Source organism: Diceros bicornis, chromosome 22 (assembly GCF_020826845.1).
Source record: "Diceros bicornis minor isolate mBicDic1 chromosome 22, mDicBic1.mat.cur, whole genome shotgun sequence".
Taxonomy (NCBI): domain Eukaryota; kingdom Metazoa; phylum Chordata; class Mammalia; order Perissodactyla; family Rhinocerotidae; genus Diceros; species Diceros bicornis.
In genome coordinates, this window is record NC_080761.1 from 25,131,423 (window position 1) to 25,155,627 (window position 24,205).

The 24,205-nt window shown below is 40.9% G+C and overlaps 1 protein-coding gene across 4 annotated transcripts in view; it reads left to right on the top strand.

Moving 5' to 3' along the window:
- The window catches only part of KANK1 (KN motif and ankyrin repeat domains 1), a 200,160-nt gene that overhangs the window by 2,489 nt on the left and 173,466 nt on the right, over positions 1–24,205 (top strand). For 2 of the 4 annotated variants that reach the window (XM_058565714.1, XM_058565715.1), the window contains exons 1-2: positions 9,581–9,669; positions 10,805–10,952. The exons of the other annotated variants lie outside the window; for them this stretch is intronic. The gene's annotated coding sequence lies outside the window, so the exon portion shown is untranslated. Of the gene's footprint in view, positions 1–9,580; positions 9,670–10,804; positions 10,953–24,205 lie in introns of those variants that run through there. 4 annotated transcript variants of the gene reach the window in all.

Genomic DNA, 24,205 nt, shown 5'->3' on the forward strand with positions numbered 1-24,205 from the left:
GGTTCATTTTGTGAGTCTCAGCATCTGCTCCCAAACAGTTTTGTGAACTAATGTACTCTGATGCCTTAACCCCCTGGTCAAGGGAGGAGGAGGAGGAGGATGGGAAAGCTGTCTAGTTGAAGGCAATTCCAGGAAATGGGGAGGTGAGTAGGAGAAAGGCAGAGAGGGGAGTGCTTGTGGCGCATGGGGTCTGCTAAAGTGGAGGCGCTGTAGCGTGAGCAGATTCAGAAGCAGCAAAGGGAGTTTTCAGTGAAAAATTATACTTCTCTTGGGCATTCATTGGATTATTTGTGCATGTTTTAAAAATCACATTTTCTTGAGCAGAGTTGACGCTATCCAAATTACGCCACGACCACCGCACTGCCCTTCCACCCTCCAAACTAATCAGGAAGCCAAGTTGGTTTCAAGTGTTACAGGACTTTTTATGCCTGTTGCATGGGTGGCTTGGCCTGGGCGGTGTTTTTATTTTAAAGTAACTTTTAAAGTTGATCTGTAACATACATAAAAATCTTAAGTGAACAATTTGATGAGTTTTCACAAAGTGAACATAAACTTATAACCAGCACTGAGGTCAAGAAATAGAATGTTGCCATATTGCAGAAGACTCTCATGTTCTTTCCCAGTCGTTCTCTCCCCAACGGTAGCCACTGTCCCAACCATAGATTCGTTTTGCCTGTTTTCATGCTCTATATACATGGGATCATATACTATGTATTTTTTTTTTTTGTATCTGGCTTCTTTCTCTCAAAATTGTGTTTGCAAGATTTAGCCATGTTGCTACATGTGGCTGTGGTTGGGTCATTATCATTGCTGTCCAGTATTCCATGTGTGACTATACCCCAGTTTATTTATCCATTCTAGGGTTGATGGGCGTTTGAGTAGTTTCCAAATTTGTCTTTGGCAAATAGTGTGACTGTGAACTTTCCAGTGTGTGTCTTGATACACATGTATCACATGGCTCATTCTGAAAATGTAGGGGATGGAGAAATTAGTGCTGAGTAGAGAGATTTGGGTGATATTTAGGGAGACTGGGCCTTGAAAAATGTGTCCAGGTGGAGATTAGAGTAAGGGCATTGCAGGTTAGGCAGTAGCTTTTGAAGAAGCAAGGCAGCCCAGCAGTGCTTGACACGTAATAGCGTGGTCAGTCCCATGCTTGGAGATCCAGGTGAATGGCAACTTGAGATTGTACCTTCTTCTAGTGGCTCGGGACTGCTGAGCCAGCCTGGCGATCTTTGTGGAAATGTAGCTCTGGACCCAGACTGGCCAGTTTGAATCTAGGTTCTGCTGCTTGCTGTGTGATCTTTGGCATAGTTACTGAACCTCTCTGTGCCTCAATTTCCCATCGATAAAATAGGCATAATAAAAGCACCTTCCTTACGGGGTTATTGTGAGGATTAAATGAGTTAAAACACACAGAGTACTAGAAGACTGCCTGGTACACAGTAAGTGCTAAACATATTTGCTGTTGTTTCTTTAATTTTTAGTTTTTTAAATTTATTTTTCTCCCCAGCTTTACTGAAACATAATTGACAAATAAAATTGTAAGATATTTAGTGTACATCATGATGATTTGATACATGTTTACATTGTGAAAGAATTCCTCCCATCTAGTTAATTAACGCATTCATCACTATATATATGTGTGTGTGGCAACACTTAAGTTCTACTCTCAGCAAATTTCACTTATGCGATACAGTGTTATTAAACTTCTGAAGTGATATTTGCGTGTAGTAAGAACAATGCAAAGAACAAAGAAGCATTTAAAATGAAAACTAAAACCCATGACTCCTCTCTGATCCCAGCTCAGCCAGTCTCTTCTTGGTATGATGACCGTTGACTGTTTTATGTTTTTAGTTCTTCTGTTGGTTACCCTTTAACAAATTACCTCGAAATTTAGTGGCTTAAACAATTGTTTCATGGCCTTATGGAGTCCCTGGGTCAGGGATTCAGGCAGGGCTTGGCTATGTGCTTCTGCTCCCTGTGATGTTGACTGAGTCTCTCCATGGTACCCAGCTGGTGAATGGGCTGGTCTGGAGGGTCCACACAGGCTTAGATCCCATGTCATATGCCTTGGCAGGGGATGGCTAGAAGGCTGGGCTCAGCCTTGACTGTTGACCAGAGCACCTACAGGTAGTGACTTCAGCGTGGTGGCCTCAGTAGTCAGACTGTTTACATGGCCACCAGCTTCCCACATGTATTAATCAAGGTTCTCCAGAGAAACAGAACCAGTACTGTGTATATGTTTATAGAAAGAGATTTATTGTAAGAAATTGGCTCACTCAATTTTGGAAGCTGGCTGGTCCAAAATCCATTGTGTGGACCAGCAGACTGGAGACCGAGGAGAGCCAGTGGTGCAGATGAAGACCAAAGGCAGTCTGCTGGAGAATTCCCTCTTGCTCAGGGAGGCTGGTCTTTTTGTCCTACTCAGGCTTCAACTGATTGGACAAGGCCCACCCACATTGTGGAGGGCAATCTGCTTTACCCAAAGTTCTTTGATTAAAATGTTAATCTCATCCAAAAATGCCCTTCACATTGACACATAAAATTAACCCAAGGTATGAGCACCTTGAGTGAACCAGTTGGAAGCTCCATGGCCTTTTAGGACCTAGCCTCAGAAGTTACGTAACTTCCCTTTAAGAAACTTTATCGGTTGGAGCAGTCACAAAGCCTGCTCAGACTCAAGAGGAGGGGACATTGACCTGCCACTTGATGGGAAGAATGTCCAAGAGTTTGCAGCCTTCTTTTTAAACTGCCACAGTCTGTACTTGATTTCACAAATTTATCAATAGCTATTAACTCCCGTGCTAAGGAAGAAGTGGAATTTATATTACCTCCCACCTCTCTTCTTCTCTCTGCATCCCGATTTTATTTTTATTTCTGTTTTTTCAGTTACCTTTAGAATTTTAAATAAAGCATTCTGTACTTGACAAGGCCATAGAGGTGGGAAACTCAGGTTTGTTGGAGTGTGTGTGTGTGTTTGGGTGGGGCAATGACGGAGAACAACAGAACTGTCTTGAATGGGGGAGGCCTGACAACGAGGCTCTTATTAAAATGTCCAGCCACTAGACATGTGAATTGTCTATGAGCATGTCCTATGCATGAGCACAGCAGGTGATTTAATCCAACAGTTTTTATTTTCTCTCTTGGGCTTTTAAGCTCAGAGACCTCTTTGCCTTTTCCTTCCTTAAGCTTTGCATTTAAGGTATGGTTGCTGGAAGCAAATGACATTCTCACTGGTGAAGAATTTCTTAAGACATACACTGTTGAGTGGGATATTTGACTATGAATATATACACTAGAAGAACCCCTCAGAAATAAGTATCCTCATGCTTTGTTCATTACAGAGCAATCAGTTAATTGGAGACAGATATTTCAGGCAGTGTCGGGAACCCTGTAGCTCAGTTGGTAGGTTTTTTTTTTTTTTTTTTAAATCATTTAGTTAATGGAATTGAGCAGTGGGGCTTAGTTTAACTCGCAGAAGACATACTAATCCCTTTTTATAATTATCTGGTCCCCTGAGAAGCACACAAGAAACTCTAGTACATTTATTGGATATTGCAGGTAAACCTCCTTTTGATATTTACTTTATATAATTTTTGGCTTGGTTAGAGGCAAGAATATAAATTTGTTCATATCTGCATTACATTTTTGGCTAAATTTGTTCAGATATCTGTTGGCAATTCTGACTGGTTCACCCTTTGACCTTGGGGAAAATATGAAAAAATAATTAGAGCAAAGGGAGAAATCGAGCCTGAATTCATCCCTCCCCCTCTTCCCTCCCTTTCTCTCTCTTCCCCTCTTTGTATTCTTCTCAACAGAGCTGCTCTTTCCTATAAAAATTACTGCTTAAGATTAGCCCTTTTTAGGGGCTGGAATTGTCCCTATTATGTGATGCCGGGACTCACTTTTCTGCCAAACACTCCCTCATCTCCCTTCCCCAAAGCAGAGCCACACGCCCAAGCTGACCATCTTTGTATCATACCCCCTTCTAGGCACTACTCTCGCCCAAAGGGTATCCTTCCAATGTCATAGATCACTTTTGTCAGTTTTTGAACTTTATATACGTACAATCACAGAGTTGTGTAATCTTTTGTGTCTGGCTTCTCTTACTCCATGTTATATTTGTAAGATTGATCCATATTGTTTTGTGTGGTTATGGGTTGTTCATTCTCATTGCTGTATGGTATTCTATTGTGTGATATTCATCCTGCTGGAGATGTGCATTGGGTTGTTTCCCATTTTGGACCAATATGAACCATGCTGTCATGAAAAAGTTTGTGCATGTTTTCTGGTGAACATATGTATACATTTCTATTGGATATATGGCTAGGAGTGGAATTTTTGGGCCACACAGTTCAGCTGTAGTAGACACTGCCAAAATGGTTTTATTATTTTATGTCCCTGCCAGTGATGTGTGAATTCTAGTTGCTCCACGTTCTTGCTAGTGCTTATTATTATCTGTTGTCTTATTTTAGCCATTGGGTACATGTGTTATTGAATTCCCCAGACTAATGAAGATGAGCACCTCAAAAAGGATTCATGTTCTTTTTATTTTATGGCATAGTGAGACAGAAAAGCAAGGCCAATTAAAGAATTCATCTAGACATTTCATGTCAGTTTTTAAATTGGTCTATCTTTTCTGTTTCTCCGTGCTCTAAAATTCGTTTCTGGTAGAGTGTTTTTCTTTTAATTTGGTGGGACATGTATCTCAAGGGATTTACTACTAATAAAAATTTAAAGAATGGAAGTTTATGAATTTTAATTCTATTGGTTCTGAGAATTAAGGTATTTAATACATTTAAAGACTGAAATTTTGCTAATGCTGTCTTACTCTTTCAACTTTTCTAATTTGTTAAGTCAATCTGTTGATCTTTTTACCATTCACTGTGACATTTTTCTTGGGGAATTTGTCTGAGTCATGCTCTATAGTTGGCCAGGAATTAAATTTCCACATGAAAATGTAAAAGAAAATTTAAGTTCTTGCTGCATAATTTTTTAAAGGAAAAAAAGAAAGGAGTGTTAACATGGATCAGTTGGATATTGTGAAGCTTCAGTGGCAGTGCCAAAAGTTTCTGCCATTTCTTAGAAAATGAAATGAGTAGTTTTTATGAAACTTAACATATGATTTGGTGTGCTTGAGTTTGTTTTGATTTATTTCCTGTTGGCCTTTTGGAATTTCATCCTTCATCTTCTGTTTAGGGCACTTATTTTCTCAATTGTTTCTTTTTAAGGATTGTACGCCTCCTTAAGAATGCAGCCTAGCTTTGTACTTATTCAGTGCATGTGTTCCATCTTCCCTTAAGTATTATTAGGGGTATTGCTAATCAAGGGATAGACGCTGCTGGTCTTAAATACCTTTAAGGTATTTGTCTGTACTGTTTGGCCTCTTGGTGGCCAGATTAAATTCTGGGTGGTAACCTAAAGGGACTTTGGAGAACCCAAGCTTCTGACCTTGAGGACAGAATAAGCTTTCTCTGCCTCCAGAGACACCACACTTTGATCTCCTTTCAGAGTTATAATTCAGGAGAGGGAGGAGAGTTTGCTGAATCCCTATCAAGGAGAGGAGGTTGGGAGAGAAATGGTTGAAGTTTACTTATCACAACATAAAGTTTCTTAGCCCTGGCAGGGTTTCAGTAACAATTGGGAGAAGCAGTTCAAATAGTTTACTGCTATGAATGTTTGTGTGTATTGTTTTAAATTTTTTTTAAAGTTGAGGGAATTCAAGGTTAGTCCTCTAATGAAGTCATATGAACTTAGTTGTGTTCCAGTATGTTTTTATTTGGGAGGAGGAAAGGGGAACAGTTGTGAAACTAGAGTGGGATCTGAGAATTGTCCATAAAGCTGGGGATGACATTGATGTGGTGGGAGGCGCTGGCTTGAGGGATGCGGGGGGCTTTTTATGGAGAGGCTAGGTGGAAAGGCAATGACTAGGTTATGCTTCGTAGGCATTCAAAAATATTTGCTGAATGACAATGCATAATTATCTCAGTAACATATGAAGGCTGCCAGATCTGCATGAAGGTACCAATTCATCAATTACCCTGGTGGTTTAGGTGCCCACTGTGTGGTAACCTATCCTTTAGGTATCAGGAATTCCATGCTTCCATCGGCTCAAGTTTAACCATTTTGGTTATAAAGAGATTGTCCTAATGAGGTTTGATCCCCCACCTGCCAGGGATGCATCTGTACCCCGTTTTTTATCTCCACCAGTCCTGTCCACCCACGCCTTCTTTATGTGTGTCTGAGAACTTGGAGCCATGAGGATATTATAAGTTGTCCTCCCCAAATTCAGTGGACTCTGTTTTGTCGGGAGAGTTCTAATCAATTTTTAGGCTAACAGAGAAAGACAGCTGTTTCTTTTTGTTTGTTTTTTAGGTTTATTTTAGGCAGCCTCAGGAAACAAAAGGCTACTGTCTGGATACTCATGGGACACAGGAAAACCTAATTGGAAGGCCTTTGTTTTCCTTTGGTGCAATCCCATGTCCTCATATAGCTTTTCACACCTAGAGAACCAAAGTGTCTCTCACTCAGAAACAGAGTGCTACTGTGTCTGGGCTCAGGTCTGCTGGTTGTGGGGAAGGTGTGCCAGCGGTTCCCCTCTTGAAGTCAAGAATGAGTAAGAAGACCTTGAGGACTCTTAGCCAGCCCAGAACGATTCAATAAAGCCGCTTTAGTTCACGGAACAAACTGTCACTCTTCCTGCTCTGTCAGCTTCACTGGCAAAAGGCGGAGATACTGCTTAAGGACTTTGAAGTTTATATACTTTATGAATCATTTTCTTGGGAACTTTCTCTTCCAAAGAAAAAGTGTTGCGAACCTCTGGCCTCACATCCAATTTCACCAAATAACTACTTTCCTATTACTCACATGTTGATGTGTGTATTTAAGCTTGGGTCCCAGGCGGGGTTGGGGGCGCCAAAACCATGGAAAAGATGCTTCATCCTGAGCATCTCCTTCTCTCTTTGAGCTTCAGTGACCCTGGGCAGCTTTTCCTTTCCCATTTCTTCCCCACTTTTTACCTTTATTTTTGGGCTGGTCAGGTTGACGAGATCTGATTGGATATAGGTTAGGAGCTTGGGCTCCAGAGTCTCGACTCTACTGCTTCCTGCCAGGCATATGTTTCCTTTGCCTCTGTGTGTCTGAAAAGAAACATTGATATCATTATGCCATGGTGTTTAAGTGTCTTGCTGTTGGGGGAGGGAGTGAGAGGGAAGGGAGAAGAGGGAGGGAAGATAAAGGAAGGAACATCTAGGATATAGTATTTCCTGACTGTACAACTCCCTGGAAAAAAAATCTCAGAAGAGCTGTCTTGTTTGCTTATGGCCAGAGGAGCAGAGACAGGGCTATGATCCCGCGTTGCACTTGCACGCAGTGGATCAAAGAAGAACCCTGGGAGCAAGTAAAAGGGCAGAGGCAGCCTCAGGGACCTGGGTCCAGGAGGAAATCCCAGCTCCATGAAGTGCCACCTCCCTTCTCCCTTCTCTGCAAGCTCTTCCACACTTTCGGCTGAGCAAAATAATCTTTCTCTGCCTGTAACATGGGAATAACGAAAGATACTGCACAGAGGAGCTGAGAGGATCAATGAGGTAATAGCTGTGAGCCTTACTCTTGCTTTGTTGAAATCTGATCACTCTTCCCGCTGCCCCAGGCCAAGGAAACTTTCACTGGTTGTTTAGGATAATGGGATTCCTGGTAATTGCTGGGAAGTAGTTGAGGTTGGGGTACTTGTTGAGGTTGGGGTACTTGTCACTGGGGGCACTGGGATGAGGAGAGATGAGATTCTTAGGACCCCAAGTTGGTGCTCTGAACTTCTCTTCTGGGAAATACTCTGCAGGGCTGCTGGTTATGCTGGTGGTGCAAACCATTCACCATTTTTAACAATGTTTCCAGGATATAATGCATAAATACACTTCATAAATTATGGGCATACTACTGGTTGTTAAATTGGTGATTCTTTGTATCTGAAGCTTTGGGGAAGTGAGGATAGTAACACTGTATTTGTAGTCCAGGGCTTTGCAAAGGCTAGGTCCCATTCAGTTAACTAGCTAACTTTCCTTAAATCAGTGGCCGTATAGACCCAGAGGATTAGGTCTTATTTCTTACAGCACCTTATACTATTTTGCCTGTTCTCATGTTCATTAAAATTAAGAACTTTCATTTAGCAATACAAATTAGGAGAGAAAAAGCAAGTCACAAAGTAAAAGATATTTTACTAATAAGCAACTTGTCCAGAATATGTAAAGAACATCTACAAGTCAATAAGAAAAACAGAAAACCTAATTTTAAAAAGAAGCAAAAGGGCATTCAACATCATCAGTCATCAGGAAAATGCAAATTAAAACTTTTATAAAATACCAATATGTACCCACCCAAATGGCTAAAATAAAAAAAAAAAATAACCAAATATTAATGGAGATATAGAAAAGCTCAAACTCTCAAACACTGCTGGTGGAAGTGTAAATTGGTTTAACCACTTTAGAAAGCTATTTGGACTTATCTGTAAAGCTTAATAAACACACATCCTATGACTCATTGTACTCCTAGATATGTACACCCAACAGGAATGAGTGTATATGTGCACCAGAAGCATTTACAAGAATGTTCATAATGGAATAATAGAAACAATGCAAATATCCATGAATGGGTAAATAAATTGTGGTATGGTTATGCAATGAAATACTACACAGCAATACAAAAGAACAAATTATTGCTACACAGAACAACATGATGAATCTCATAGATATTATATTGAGTAAAAGAAGTTGGAAACAAGTATACATACTGTATGATTTCATTTTTATGAAGCTCAAAAAGAGGCAAAAATAATCGAGAGTGACAGAAATCAGAATAGGGCAGGGGGTGGCACAAGGGATGTATTGACTGGGAAGAAGCTTAGAGGGACTTCTGGGGTCTTGATAATGTTTTCTGTCTTTGATATAGGTGCTGATGACGTGGGTATGTTCATTTGTAAGAATTTATCATGATAAATACTTAAGATTTATGTACTTTATGTGTCTGATTCTTTAATTTAAAAAGTTTACTAAGATCAAGCATTTAAAAGTAAATAAACCGGGGCCGGCCCGATGGCGCAAGCAGTTAAGTGAGCGCGCTCCGCTGCAGCGGCCCGGGGTTTGCCGGTTCAGATCCCGGGCGCGCACCGATGCACTGCTTGGCAAGCGATGCTGTGGCGGCGTCCCATATAAAGTGGAGGAAGATGGGTATGGATGTTAGCCCAGCGCCAGTCTTCCTCAGCAAAAAAAGAGGAGGATTGGCAGATGTTAGCACAGGGCTGATCTCACACACACACACACACACACACATACCTAAATAAATAAATAAACCAATAAGGCTTATTGGCCACAAAAAAGAGAAACTCATTTAAACTGGCTTAAACAAACCAGCATCAATAATAAGGAATTTGACAAAAAAAACCAATAAGGAATTTGTTGGAAGGAACTCAGTGAAACCCAAGAGCATGGTAGCCCAGCCAGTCCTCCTGGAAGTTGGGGAGTTAGGACCTGAAGTTATGATTTCTTTGGGGCGCTCAGGGTATCTTGTCTCCAACATTTGCACCGTTCTTTGGCTTTTCCCTACAGACCACCTGTCTCTGCTTCAGCTCACACGTGATAAAAAATGGCAGCCCAGCTCTTGTGATCATGACCTCCCATTGTAAGCCTAACTCCTTTTTTGTACCTTCTAGTTTACTGTCTCCCTCCCTGCTGATGAGCTTAGCCTCTGTCTCCTTCTTTTCCCCCTGGGAATAGGAATCATTCTGTGGTCCAGTCAGCTGTGGCCAGGGGATCATGTAGGAGACAGGCAGCCAAGGCTAAGGATGGGTGGCTTTTTCTAAAAAGGGAAATGTGTCTGGGAAGAAAAATGTTGCTGTCACTTGTTCTCTTGCTGAATGTCTCCTTCCTCCTCTCTTTTCCAGTCACTATATGGAACAGGAAAGAGTCCCCAGGAAATTCTTTGTTCTCTCACAACCAAATTAGACTCTCATGGTCACTTCCAAACAGGACACCCCAGCAACTTGACCCTGATTTCTTGCAGAGTCTCCCTGAGCGTTCCTTTTACCAAGATCCATCACAAACTAGCCTTGTAGAGGGAGCTGGTATCTTGTATCATTTTGGAATTATGGAATAATTTCCCAAATGCATGAAGATTCACACCTTCTGGGTATAACTTTGTGTTCAGTTATAGGAAATATTGTCCCTAACTTGATTTGAACTTAACAATGCAAATAGCCTTCCTGACATCTGTGGGCTTGCTAACACTGATGGAACCATGGTCCCCAGATTCAAGACTTTTCAAGGCAGAGTATAGCATTATTTCTCTCCTAGTCTCTTGAGTCAACTTAGTCTTAGTAAGTGTTCTGAGTTTCTCTGGATTTCAGCTTGCCAAGACCCCATCACAAATTTGCAAGAGGTGATGTTGAGTATTTTTCCTTCAGAAATGAAGTTTTTACCTGAATTCATGTGTCTTTTCATCAGAGTAGCTATGAGAGGAGTCTTAACTTTTAATATTGTTTTTCTTTGGCTTCTAGAAAAAAATTTGAGAGATCTAGTAATTTTCATAAAGTTCAGATCTAATTGGTCATTTGAAAGACAGTTTGCATCATCAGATCTTATATGGGTAAGATTTCCAGGCAGGGACCAATAATAAAAAGCTAAAATGAACCTGGACTTTTTTGAGAATGATTTCTACATCCCATAAAATCCCAGACAATTACATTTCCTTGTTTTGCTGGGAGACTGGTATGTCGGTTAAGTTTATAACCTTGATTCTTGTTTTATCCCCCCATCAGATAGAGATTAAATACATGCCTGTGGAAAGGTGAGCTGTTGAACCTTATCTTCTTTGAACCTACCATTGTTCTCAGGAAGGTCTTCTAAAGGTCACTCAAACAAGTAACTTAAGTCCCCGCCTCCAGACACAAAGCACATGTTTATAAGGTAAGAACTTTAATTAGAAAAAGGCAGGTATTATTTTCAATTTATTGTATTTGTTATGCAGGTTAGGTTAGCATGAAAATTCACTGGCAGTAAAACCTACATGTCCATCTACCTTTATTAGGCTGCTCTAGGTTTTTTTTTTTTTTTAATAATTTTATTTATTTATTTTTCCCCCAAAGCCCCAGTAGATAGTTGTATGTCATAGCTGCACATCCTTCTAGTTGCTGTATGTGGGACACGGCCTCAGCATGGCCAGAGAAGCGGTGCGTCGGTGCGCGCCCGGGATCCGAACCCAGGCCGCCAGCAGCAGAGCGTGCGCACTTAACCGCTAAGCCACGGGGCCAGCGCTGCTCTAGGTATTAATTACTCCATTAATCATTAAAACATTTTAAAAATGAAGTGATTGTGTCATCTCTCAGCGTAGACTACTAGATGAGATTCAGTAGCTTAAAACAACATATTTTAATTTCTTGTTCACATTACATGATAGCTATGGCTCTCCTCCAAGGGTCTTCTTTACTCAAGATCCAGGCTGAATGAGTCACCCCAGTCTGGGACATAATCTCGTGGTAGAAGGTAAGAAAGAAAATGACCAGTCCATTCCTGGCTATTAATGCTTCTGCTTTTATGTCACTTCTACTCACATTCAGTTGGTTGTAGCAAGTCACATGGCTGAGCCTACTAACAATGGGGTAGGAAAGTGTAATTAATTCTTCCATCTGGAGACACCGTAAGTCACATGACAATGAGAAGTATAATCCTCTTATGGGGAGGGCAGCATATAATTGAAACAACAACATAATCTACCACAATGGAAAACTGTATTTAATTCAAAGAGGTTTAATGGTCTGTATGCTGATTCAGAAACAGTTTTTAGAGTTGATTAAATCTGTATTTTGGGGTTTAAGGTTATGCTTCAGAAATCTGCCTAGATATGAAAAACAGGGTCTATATTTTGTCCAGGACTGATTAATCTTTTATGAGCTGGAGAGCTGTACCCACAATCTGGTAACTTTCCACTCATTGTTTCTCAAGGGTCTAGATCTGTATTTTAATCTGAAAATTCTTCTTACTCTCTTGACTTTGATATCTTGATTTTCCATATATTACTGCTATCTTATTGGTCAGTTGTCTTTTGTTTAACTGCCTGAATTAATATGGTTTTGGCAGCCAATTAAAGGCAGATGGTGCTGCAAAGAGAAGTGTAGAAATGGGGCCTTTTGGGGAAACTAAACTTTATTAGGCCCTAGTCAATCTGCCCTGGGATTTTTTCTTTCAAAAGTGAAATTACTGAGCTGTTTACCAGTATCCTTACTGGGGAATTTTTGTCTCATCATTGAAAAAGTACCAAATCAGAATCCTTTGAAGAAAGATGGCAAATTATAATTGTAGTTACGTGAGGTATAGAACTTTAGTACCTGGATTGGTTATTCACCATCTACATGTTGGGGAGATTCAGAACTCTCTTTTTTTTTTTTTGGTGGGAGGGATCTTGGCCATTCTTGTAGGTTCACCTCGCGTCCTTTTGTATGAAGTGGGGGCCATCTGTTTAGGCAGAGGTCTTGCGTAAGTTCTGTGATTTTTACGAGAAGGCTGAAATTGCTTCTGCTTGGTTGACTTTTTAAAAAAATTGAGATATAATTGACATATTATGTTCATTTCAGGTGTACAACATAATGATTCGATATTTATATATATTGCGAAATGATCACCGCAATAAGTCTAGTTAACATCCATCACCACATAACTACAAATTTTTTTTCTTGTGGTGAGACCTTCTAAGATCTATCTACTCTCTTAGCAACTTGCAAATGTACAATACAGTATTATTAACTGTAGCTGGTTGACGTTTAAAGTAGGTGGACCCAGCCCTCCGTGGGTACCATGGAATGGTGCACTCTGCCTCCTCCTGAGCACTTGACCTGCCCCAACTCCTAATGAAAACTTTCTTTGAGAAATACCGTGGGTTCATGAAATTCTAACAGGTTTTACACACCAGTTCCGTCAAAATATTGAGCGCTTGGAATGCTGCCCTTTCTTTTCCCTCTAAATTCTGTTATTGAATTAGCGTGTGTTATGCCCTCAGCTTCCGTTATTGAGGGATAGGAAATAATGTAAAGAAACAGCCACAGGAAACTCGCGCACACTGCGGTCCCTTTCGTGTCACTCAGCAGCCCTTTTTTGAAGAACCATGGAAAAGTTGCCATAGGCCTCAATATCAGGAAAGGCTGGGGCATTTCTTGGGAATGTATTTGATTTATTAAACAACGTGAATCTTGTAAGAGACTGTGATTTCCTTATTGCTTTGGCCTGTTAAACAATCCTACTCCTAAACAACCATGTGGAACTTAATGATAGTCATTTCTGCTAATTAATTTTGGCCTCATTTACTATTCCATTGTATTTTCCCTTGATCTCAATAATATATTTTTTTTCCGTTTTTAAAATTAAGGTAAATATAGTTCAGTCTTATTTTTAAAGTTGCCTGAAGCGCTTTTTGGAACAAGCTTGGATATAAACACACATATATTATGCTTGCTTGGTGCATTTACAGATTTTAAGAGGGTCCTGCTTATATGTGGTGCAGAGAGAGAGAGGACGCTTCTCTCTGTGCTGCCTTTGTGGCCTTTATTGTTCTCACCAGCAGATGTGTATGCTCGGGGGATCACTGGGGTCTCTGTCCTTTGTACTGGACAAGGGCAGGAGACTCTTTCTGGGCCCTTTTGCTAATGAGGGAGGGGCTCCTGGTATGCCATGGGGTCTGCTCTCCAGGCCCAGGACCGAGAATGGGGTTAAACTGGGAGAAGGCAAACACTGTAATGGGAACTTGTGCAGGGACAGATCAGGAGGGGACTGCACATTAACTTTTGGGTTTGTGGTTGGTATTTCTCAATGAGCTACTTGGACTTCTAACCCAGCTTACTCTCGAAACCTTGCTATGCTCCTTGGGCTAGCAGCGTGTGCCTGCCCGTGCTTTCCTGACCTCTAGTCTCTGACCTGCCCTGGCTCTCCCTTCACCACCCTCACTTGGTGCTGACAACTCATGGTAATCAAGCCAGAATTGGCCAAAAGCTGAAATCCTGGACCGTTGTGCTGTAGCTTCCCAAAGAAGTGCCTTCTTGAACTTTGACGTGATGTTATGCCTTTTGCTGTTATTGATGGATAATGTAAAGCACGGTCATAGTAGAAGTTTTCTGCACCTGCTGGTTCTCCTCCTCGTTCACAGGCCACTCCTTCTCAGTTTCCTTTGCTGGTTCTTCAGCTCCTTGATTTGGGGAGGGCCCTAGGGCACAGTCCTTCTCTTCGTTTCTGTAGACACTGACTCCCCTGGTGACCTCATTCAGTCTCGTGGCTTTAGGTACGATCCATATTGCAGTTATTTTCACATTTATTGTTCCAGCTCTGAATTCTTTCCCCAACTCCAAGCTTATATGTCCAGCTACCTCCTCACATGTCCACCTGGATGTCCCATAGCTGCCTCAAACTCAGCATGGCCAAAACAGAACTCCTGGTTTACCCCCAGACTGGGTCTTCCCATAGTTTCCCTATCTTGATGGATGGCAAAACCCCAAAACTGTGGGGTCATCTCCACTCTCCTTTCTCTCACACTGCACCTCCAATCCATTAGCAAATCCTGTTGACTCTACCTTAGGAATATATCCAGAATTGGCCTCCTTCTCCCCATTTCGGCTGCCACCATCCTCTGTGACCTGGGTTACTGCAGTAGCCTCGTAACTGGTCTCCCTGCCTCTGCCCTTGCCATCCATTCTCAACAGTGATCCTTTAAAAACAAAAGTCAGATCATGACATTTCTCTGCTCCAACCCTCTGTTGGCTTCCTGTTTCCGTAAGAGGAAAAGTTTTTATAGTGAACCCCATGGCTGTCTTGACCTGGTTGGTTCCTCGTTACTCTCTGACTTCGTCTCCTGTACCCGCCCCCTCCCTTGCTTGGCAGCGCTGGCCTCCTTGCTGTTCCTCAAACATGCCTGTGTGCTCCCCCTTAGGGCCTTTGCACTGGTGCCTTCCTCTGCCCGAAGTGCTCCTCTCAGTTCCATACATGTTCACCCTGAGTTCTTGCTCAGACGTCACCATCTCAACGCCTTGACTATCTATTCAGAACTATGATCTGCCTCTGCTGCTCCTGATCCCTCTTGCCCAACTCTTCCTTTCTTCCTGTAGCATAATAACATATTACGTAATTTACCTATTATGTTTGTTTATTGTCTGTCTGCCCGGGTAGAGTATGGGCTTCCCCAGGACAGGGATCTTTATCTGATTTGTTGGCTGATATATACCAAGTTCCTAGAACAGAGCCCGGAAACATAGAAGGCACTTAACAGATATTTGTTGTTGGGTGCCAATGAAGATTTACTGAGCCGTTTAGAATCCCTCATATGAGAAAGTGTATGTTTCAGTTCACTGTTAGGAAAACATTTATTTCCCTGATGAACAGAGGCTTTTTTTTCTGGTTGTAAAAGTTGTATAACTCATCACATTTCCTTTTCTGCTTTGGCTACGAGGATGCCAGGACCTAAGTTTTATGCTTTATGCAGTTGTGATAGTGATTCTTTGCTCCAATATGTAGGTAAAATAATGCAACCCTTTCCCTCCTTGCCCCTCTCCCCAGCTTTCACTTGATGAAAAGTCGCTCTGGAGTTCTTTTTGTTTATTTTCTGACAATAACTGTGCCTTTTATTGTTAGACCCTTCGAGTAACCTTTGGCAGTGAATGGTGTATAAGAATTCAAATCCGATCTACAAGGGAGAAGTCGTTTATTAAAGAGATTTGTTTGTCTTAGCTTATAGCTGGTTTTCTTTTGAGCTCCAGCCAGGTCAGCACCGTTGTTTTAGATAGTATGCCACTTACTAGTTTGATCAGTGTTCTGCAACAGCAATTCTGGATATGCTATCTCTCTGTGGGCTTTTAGTTCATTGGATACACTTATACAAGTTAATATACTTGTAAGCTACTATTGTCTACTTCTTTGGCTAGTCAGTCCCAAACTCTTGTTTCTTGAACCCAAAGACCCTAACTTCTGACAAGAATATCTTGTGAAGAATTTCTTGCCACAGTTAGTTGTTGGCTAACACTCGAAAGGATTACATGAATGGTAGGGTGTTCCATCGGGGCACATAAGAACTGATGTCTTAGTCTGTGCTTTTCAAATGGGAAGAGTTTCAGGGGGTATCCAAAGCCATGGGCTTGAACGTATTCCTGGAACTTCAATTTTACTTGAAATTTTTGGAGAAATCTCTTTTTGAATTTGGGTAGTCTTGGCAAGTTATGTCACATAGATGCTTACAAAAATCTACAGAATTTCGTATTTCTGCATTGGCCAGATTTGAGTTAATGACTCTAATACGTGTTGTACTTTTATTTAGGCAGGCATGTGGTGACATTAGCACTGTGATCCAGGAGACTAAGCAACAAAGGATTGTACCGATTTCCCTGCTCCTGTGGCTGTCGCTCATCTGTTAGAACTGGAATTGCGGATCTCACAGTGAATCCTTAGAAACCGCACGGCTAGTTTTTTAACCAGTAGAATTTATCACTCGAAGGATCAAGTAGCTTTAGTTTGGGGTTTTGTTTTGTTTTTTGGTGAGCAAGATTAGCCCTGAGCTAACATCTATTGCCAGTCCTCCTCTTTTTGCTAAGGAAGATTGGCTCTGGGCTAACATCCATGCCCATCTTCCTCTACTTTGTATATGGGACACCGCCACAGCATGGTTTGACAAGCGGTGTGTAGGTCTGCGCCTGGGATCCGAACCTGCAATCCCCAGGCTGCTAAAGCAGAGCACGTGAACTTAACCGCTACGCCACCATGCCAGCCCTGCAAGTAGTTTTGGTTTGTTTTGTAAAATCTGATTACCTAAAGCCATTGGTTCTTACAAATTAGTTCAGTTTCCTATTCACATTGCTTTTTTTTTTTTTTTGGTGAGGAAGATTAGCCCTGAGCTAACATCTGTTGCCAATCCTCCTGTTTTTGCTGAGGAAGATTGGCGCTGGGCTAACATCCATGCCCATCTTCCTCTACTTTATAGGTGGGATGCCACAGCATGGCTTGATAAGTACTGTGTAGGTCCCCGCCCGGTGAAGCCTGGGCTGCTGAATTTGAGTGTGTGAACTTAACCTCTGTGCCACTGGGCTGGCCCCCTACTCACATTTGCTTTTAACTGAGTTCTGCATACAAACCCACGTGTTTTCCTAACTCTACCTCTCACAAGAATGAGGTGTTAGAAAACATGAAAGTACTGGCACCTCTGATTTTATTTTGTGATCTTAGTCATTTTAAAATTACAAAAATTAAAAAGTTAATGAGAACAATCTGAAAAATCCTGAACTCTTCAAGGAACATGACCATCCTGGCATGGTGTCTGAGACATTTCTCCCAACGAGTGAGTCAGCAAGGTGGACACAACGCCTGTGTCCCCAGCCCACAGGTAGGAGTTGGTGGTCAGTTCCAGCAGCAGTAGACCTACAAACCCTCGACTGTTCTCACATGCTGCTTGAAATACAGCTTTTATTATTGTGGCAGTGCAAATTAGCCCCATCAATAATTCTCATGTGTGAAAAACCTTGAATATGGGCTCTATGAAAAATTTTAACCATGTTTTATGTGTGAGTGTTTGTATACTTTAAAATCTCACGTTGTTCTACAATACCTATAAATAAAAACAGTAGCTCTCTGCCTCACCTTTCCCACCTGATTCTTTCCCCTTAGAGGTAACCACTTACAAATCTCTTATATTTCTAATGTTGTTGAACCATAAGAAAATGCTGATATTTGACTAATGTAGACCTGTGAAAATGGCAGTGTTTTGAGAAAACGTACTTATGCTGTCATTTCTTGATTTTTTTAAAATCCAAATTTGGATATTATTTATTGTCTTCATATTGTGGAAGATGAGACTATAACTCATAACTTCTTCCCACACTCTTTTCTCAAATCCTCCTAATATAAATATAGTTTTTTATTTTGTTAATATATAGTGTTTATATTATTATAACTATGAAAATAATTCACAGCTGAGATGTGTAATTTAAATGACATTTCCTTCCTCATACAGCTTGTTCTCACCCAGAGTTAATAATTGTTTTGTTTGTTAGCTTTATGTACCTCTCACTGATTCCTCCCCCTAAATTGAAGCCTAACCTTCCTCTCTTTATGTTTGAAAACCTCGAGGCAGCTATCTGTTTGGTCCTTTCCTCCTGAAGGCACCCCTTATGAAGACTCCCCGTCTTCCCAGAGATTCCCTTCATTTCTCTTTCCTGGATCCCATGTTGTCCTCTCTGCTTATGGTCTCTCTTGGTCTGTTACCTTGGTAGAGGGCATTGGCCAGCAGCTTCTGAAAAGGGTTAAATGGGAGATACATTTTTTGAGATTTGGCATGTCTAAATTGTCTCCCCCCACCCTTGATAGTTTAGCTAAGTATATGATTCTAGGTTAAAAATTCTTTTCCCTCAGAACTTTGAAAAGATTGCTCCCTAAAAGTCTAGTTTTTTATGAAAGCTGAAGTTTTTTCCCACTTCTTCTCTTTAAAAGGTTTTAGGATCTTTTCTTTGTCCCAAGTATTCTGATTGATCTGTTTTTACTGATTTCTTCTGGGGTCAGAGTGGCCTTCCCAATCTAGAAACTTCTGTTTTTCAGTTATTGGAAAATTTCTTGAATTATCTTTGGTAACTTTCTTCCTCTTTTCTCTTGATTGAATTCCTGTTTTCAAATGTTGGTCCTGGAGCAATCCTCTGATTTTCTTACCTTTTTCTCTTCTGTTTTCTAGGTCTTTGTCTTTTTATTCCATTTTCTGGTGAACTTCTTTAGCTTTACTTACAACCGTTCTGCTGCTTAAAAAATAATCTTCAAGTGGATAATAATACATGGGCTTGAATTTGAAAGATAGAAAAGGATTTAATGAAAAACCTCTCAGTTCCTGCCACTAGCCACCATATTCCCTCCTCAGGCAGTCAGTGTTCCTCCTTCCAGAGGTACTCTGTTCGTATATAAAAAAGTGTGTGTGGGGGCCGGCCCTGTGGCCTAGTGGTTGGGTTCAGCGTGTTCCACTTGAGTGGCCTAGGTTTGCTGGTTCGGATTCCGGGTGTGGACCTACTCCACTAAGCAGCCATGCTGTGGTGGCAACCCACATACAAAATAGAGGAAGATTGGCATAGATGTTAGCTCAGGGCAAATCTTCCTCAAGGAAAAAAAAAAAAGGGGGATTGGTGATGGATGTTAGCTCAGGGTGAGTCTTCCTCAGCAAAAAAAAAGAAATGTGTGTGTTTGTATTATCATATTCTTCCCCTTTTTTAAAAATCACAAATAATAACATACTTTACATATGTCTTGAGATTCTTCTATATAGGTATACTTTTCCCTATATTTTTATAGTTTTTAAACAGAGCAGCATAGTATTTCTTTTTACAGATACTCCATATTTTGTTGAATCAGTTTCCTATTGATTTTGCTATTTATAACAGTGCTGCAAAGGATAACTTTGTACATACATTATTTTGCTCACATGTGGTAAAATCATACAGATGGAATTACCAAGTGAAAGGACATGTGCATTTGTACTTGTAATAGGTTTTGCCCCAAATACCTTCCATAGAAGCTGTGCTAGTGTATACTCTCACCAGCAAGGTATGAAAGTAACCGTTTCTCTACATCCTTGCCAACGTGGTATGTTATGAAACTTCTTAATCTTTGCCAATCTGATAAGTGAAAAATGGTGTCTCATGTGGTTTTAATCTGTTTGCATTTCTCTTAGGAGATTGAGCATCTTTTCATAAGTCCTTAAGAGCCATTTGTATTTACCTTTCTGTGAACTGTTCTATCCTTTGCTGTTGGACTGTTATCAAGTTGTGTCACTTTATATATAAGGGAAATCCGCCCCTTATCTGTGATAAGAACTGGAGTGGTTCCCAGTTTATTGTTCATCTTTTGACTTGGCTTATGTTGCATTCCCCCATGTAGATAAATTTACCAACTGCTTATGTTAAGGACTTTGAATTGAATGCCATAAAGAGAAAAAGGCTTGCCCCACTCTAAAAATACATATTTTTTATTGTCCAGTGTTTCTTCTGGTACTTCCATGGTTTCCATTTCTTTATTTAAATTATTAATCCTTAAATTTATTTTAGTAAGTAGTGATCTCAGTTTACTTTTTTTTCAGATGCCTACTGGTTTTCCCAACCATTTATTAATAATCCATTTTTCTCCTTTGATTGGAAATGTCACCTTTATCATATACCAAATCCCATATGCTTTTGTGTTCATTTCTTGACTTTTCTGTTCGGTTGATCTGCCTAGCTATTCATGTTTTAATTGTAACTCTATCCTGATTAATAGGAGTTTTCTAACATATTTTTGTGTTTGGGAGGATTAGGTTTTTATTTTTATTTTATTTTGTTGATGTTAACCATCAATTTTGCAGTGACATTTAAAATGAATTATGCAAGTTTTAAAGGAAATTACATTTTATGTAACTCAAAAGAAGTACACTGACCTAGGTAAAGGTCAGAGTTTTCTAATGCAAGTTGTGCTTTTTTTTCCCAATGAAGGGGAAACAAAATGCCAAAACAAGGGTAAGTAGTACTTAATTATTCACCTTTGGGATCAGGATTGGCTTACAAGTCAGAACATTAGCCTTGAGGGAGGAAAAAAAATGACTACATAGGTCAACAATTGTACACCAAAACTATTAAGTTTGAAAGTGGGATGGAGAGACTTGATGGTGGGAACTCGCACTCATTTGAGATGCAGCAGTTCATTCTCAGGTGATGAAAATGGAGCATCAGTAGTCAACTGGGGTGCAGCAGCATCCGTAATTTTCCTCCAGTGAAAAGCGTTTATTTGTCTGAGGTGAAAAAAGAGACTCAGTGAACCAGAGACCATTTCATTCTGAACCATGACAGCCTTTTGGCATCTCTCCTCAGTGTTACTCGGAAATAGCCCATAAAGTGGGAAAAACAGTTGCCACTTCTGTGTGTGTGTCTGTGTGAGCCAGACTGTTGCCATGTTATATTGTGACACAGAGAGAGAGAAGGGGCCTTGTCAGATGCCCACCTGAGCTATGGTGCCCAAAAAACATGCTCCTGAGTGAGGCATTTCGGAAACTTTTTTTCTTCTGTCGGTAATGAGTTTAAAACGTTAATTGAATATGAGCGCAAACACAGATATATTATGTAGTAGACTTGTCCTAGTCAGCTCGGGCTGCTATAACAAAATACCGCAGACTGGGTGGATTAAACAACAGACATTTGTTTTTCACAGTTCTGGAAATCCGAGATCAGGGTGCTGCATGGTTGGGTCCTGATGAGTGCCGGCTTCCTGGCCTGTAGAAGGCTGCCTTCTCGCTGTGTCCTCACATCGTGGAGAGAGTAATGCTCTGGTTTCTCTTCCTCTTCTTACAAGGACACTAATCCCATCATGGAGGCTATCCCTCATGATGTCATCTAAACCTAATTACTTCCCAAAGGCCCCACCTTCAAATACCATCACACTGGAGGTTAGGGCTTCAACATATGAATTTTGCGGGGGCGGGGAGGGGGACGGACACACACAAACATTCAGTCCATAACAAGACTGTGAAATAATGGGTGGGCTGCTGTGAGCCCCTGTGCTCAGTCCTCTCCTCAGATGACTCTTAGGACATTTTGGCTCCACATAGTGTGTACAGATTGAAAAGGAACTCGAGAGCACTGGTCTTTTTTCAGGAGCTCTGGGCCTACAACTTGTGTTTAAAGTCTTCCCTGTAATGCCTAGAATGGGCCCAAGATCTTCCAGTGATTTGTTTTAAAAGATGCTGCTCCTCATTTCCCCTTTAAGTGAGAGGTTTCAGAAAAGAAGCATTCACTTGACTGTTAGCATAAGTTTGTTTGTTTTACCGTTTTACCATTTTTAAATGTACAATTCAGTGATATTAAGTACATTTACGTTGTTATGCAACCATCACCACCATCCATCTGCAGAACTGTCATCTTCCCAAACAGAAACTCTGTATCCATTAAACACTAACTCCTCATTTTCCCCTCCCCCTAGCCCCTGACAACAACCATTAAACTTTCTAATTGTTTTATTTTTATGTTTAGATATATAGTTGATACTCAGAAGCTAAACATTACTTATTTGAAAGTCTCCTCCAAGCTACTTGGTTTGAGCATGCAATTTGCTGGTTAAGCCTGGGACTAAAATGCAGGCTTAATCACTGGTTTTCAGACATCTTGAATGTGAGTAAAACTGCTGAGTTTATTATTAAGAAATGCACTTCCAGAATTCTGGAGTAGATCAGAGATTCCCTTACCAACAGTAGCATCTTAATCAACTGTGTCCTTCTTATCTCTTGGCCAGAAAGCAACACTGGCCATTGTAGTATAATAAACCTTGTGTACACAGCTGCGGGAGAGCGCAGGAGGTGGCTGTGATTGGAGGCTGGGTAACACGCTGCAGATAATGGGGCATCTGGCACCGTGCGGTTGGTGGTCAGCACAGTTTTGGAATTGGATTTTGTCCTGCAGTGATGGTGACTCCTGGAAGAGGAAGGCACTTTTGAATATTTGCATTGCTTTGAAACCAGCGCCAGGGAGAGAGTGTGACTTACTGCCAGTCAGAGGCAAAGCTGGGTGTGTGAAGTTTTCATATGGAGGAACAAAGGTTGTTGAAAAAAGGAGATAATCATTAATTTTGTCAGTAAAATTTGTTGAACCCCCAGGGTAATTTGGAGGAGTCATAGCTGTTTTTAGAATCTGTTGCTAATCACGGTATATGAAAGATATTAATCCTGGGTTCAGAGCGTGAATTTGAGTTCAGAGGTTAGGTCTGCCGATTTATGCCTCTGGGGCATGTTGTTTAACCTTCCTAAGCCTCATCTTAAAAAGGGAACACGGAGGCAGTTTGTTAACTGGGTTCTTGTAAGGAACAGATCAAGTAATGCATAATGCGTTTAAAGTGTCTGGTACAGTCTAAGTACTTAGTATATGAAACCTCTTATGCCCGTGGAAGAGGCATACAAAATGGAAAGTTTTTACATATGTATGTAAATAATTATGTGTAATATATATATATATTTTTTTCTCTCCAAAACATTCTTAAGATCTTCCAGTCCTGAACAGTTGACTTACTTGAATCCGGAATACTTTTTATTGTGTCACATTCAGGTGTCTGGACCATCCTGGTTGAAGGTGATTGCTGCCTTGTGAGAAGTCAGGGAAAAAAAGATGCTGGTTCTTCGCACCCAGTCAATCAAAACTGGGGTGGCATTTCTAGTTCCTGATAGACTAAGTGAGGCAGATGCAAAGGTCATGTGGGCTCTGAACAGTTCCTACCCATTCTGTTGTTTTCCTCTTCAAAAAGTAGGCTGGAATTTGTTTTCAGTAGCTAAGTTCATTATCTAACTCTCTCCAAGCCATACCTCCCCTTTCTCGTGTTTACGAAAAGCAAAACAAAATCACTAGGCGCTCACATCATCCTTTTAGGAGGATCTGAGATTCAGTAGCTGACACTCCCAGATTCTACAGGTTTGCGTTGAGATAAGAAGAATATAAATCACCCAGCCCCTTTACCACTCTGCTTTTTTATCCGCGGGGGTTAGCAGAGGTTTGCAGCGTGGGGCGGGGGGAGGGCTGGACAGAGATAAGATCCAGTTCTGTTGTCTTATGCACCCAAATAATGCATCTGCTTTGATGACTGCCTGTCTGGGCTTACTTGGAAAGGGCATTGAGTAATAAATAGTGGGAGTGAAGAATTTAGCCTACCCAACTTGGGGAAATTCAGAAAATGTAATGCAGAAATGTACGTTTTTCCAGCTTGTGAATCCAAAACAATGGGATTGTTGGAAGAACTTTTGAAACTTGTTCTTTTTCTGAAAGCATTATTGTGTTCAGTGGATACACGTGCTTTGCTCATAAAAAATTGTGCCTTAATCACATTGCTGGGGAGGCTGTGGCTTACACTACCAACAGACAGTAATGTAAGATGTGATGTCTTCTCAGCAGGCACCAGGAGATTCTTTTGAAAGAAAGAAGTGGGGGGAATGCGGCTCTTAAACAGAAAATGCTGACTGTGTTGGCAGAGGTATATGCCTTATAAACATACCAGCGGAGAATGATTTAATTCTTCACTACTTGGTTCTATGTGAATCATTCCTAAGGTGATTGTCCCTCCTCTTAGGTATGCAGTAGCCTGCTGGCTGACATTTAGCTCTTGACTGTTAATCCTGGGAAATGAACTACTATAATTTATAGTCAAGGGTACAGATGTAG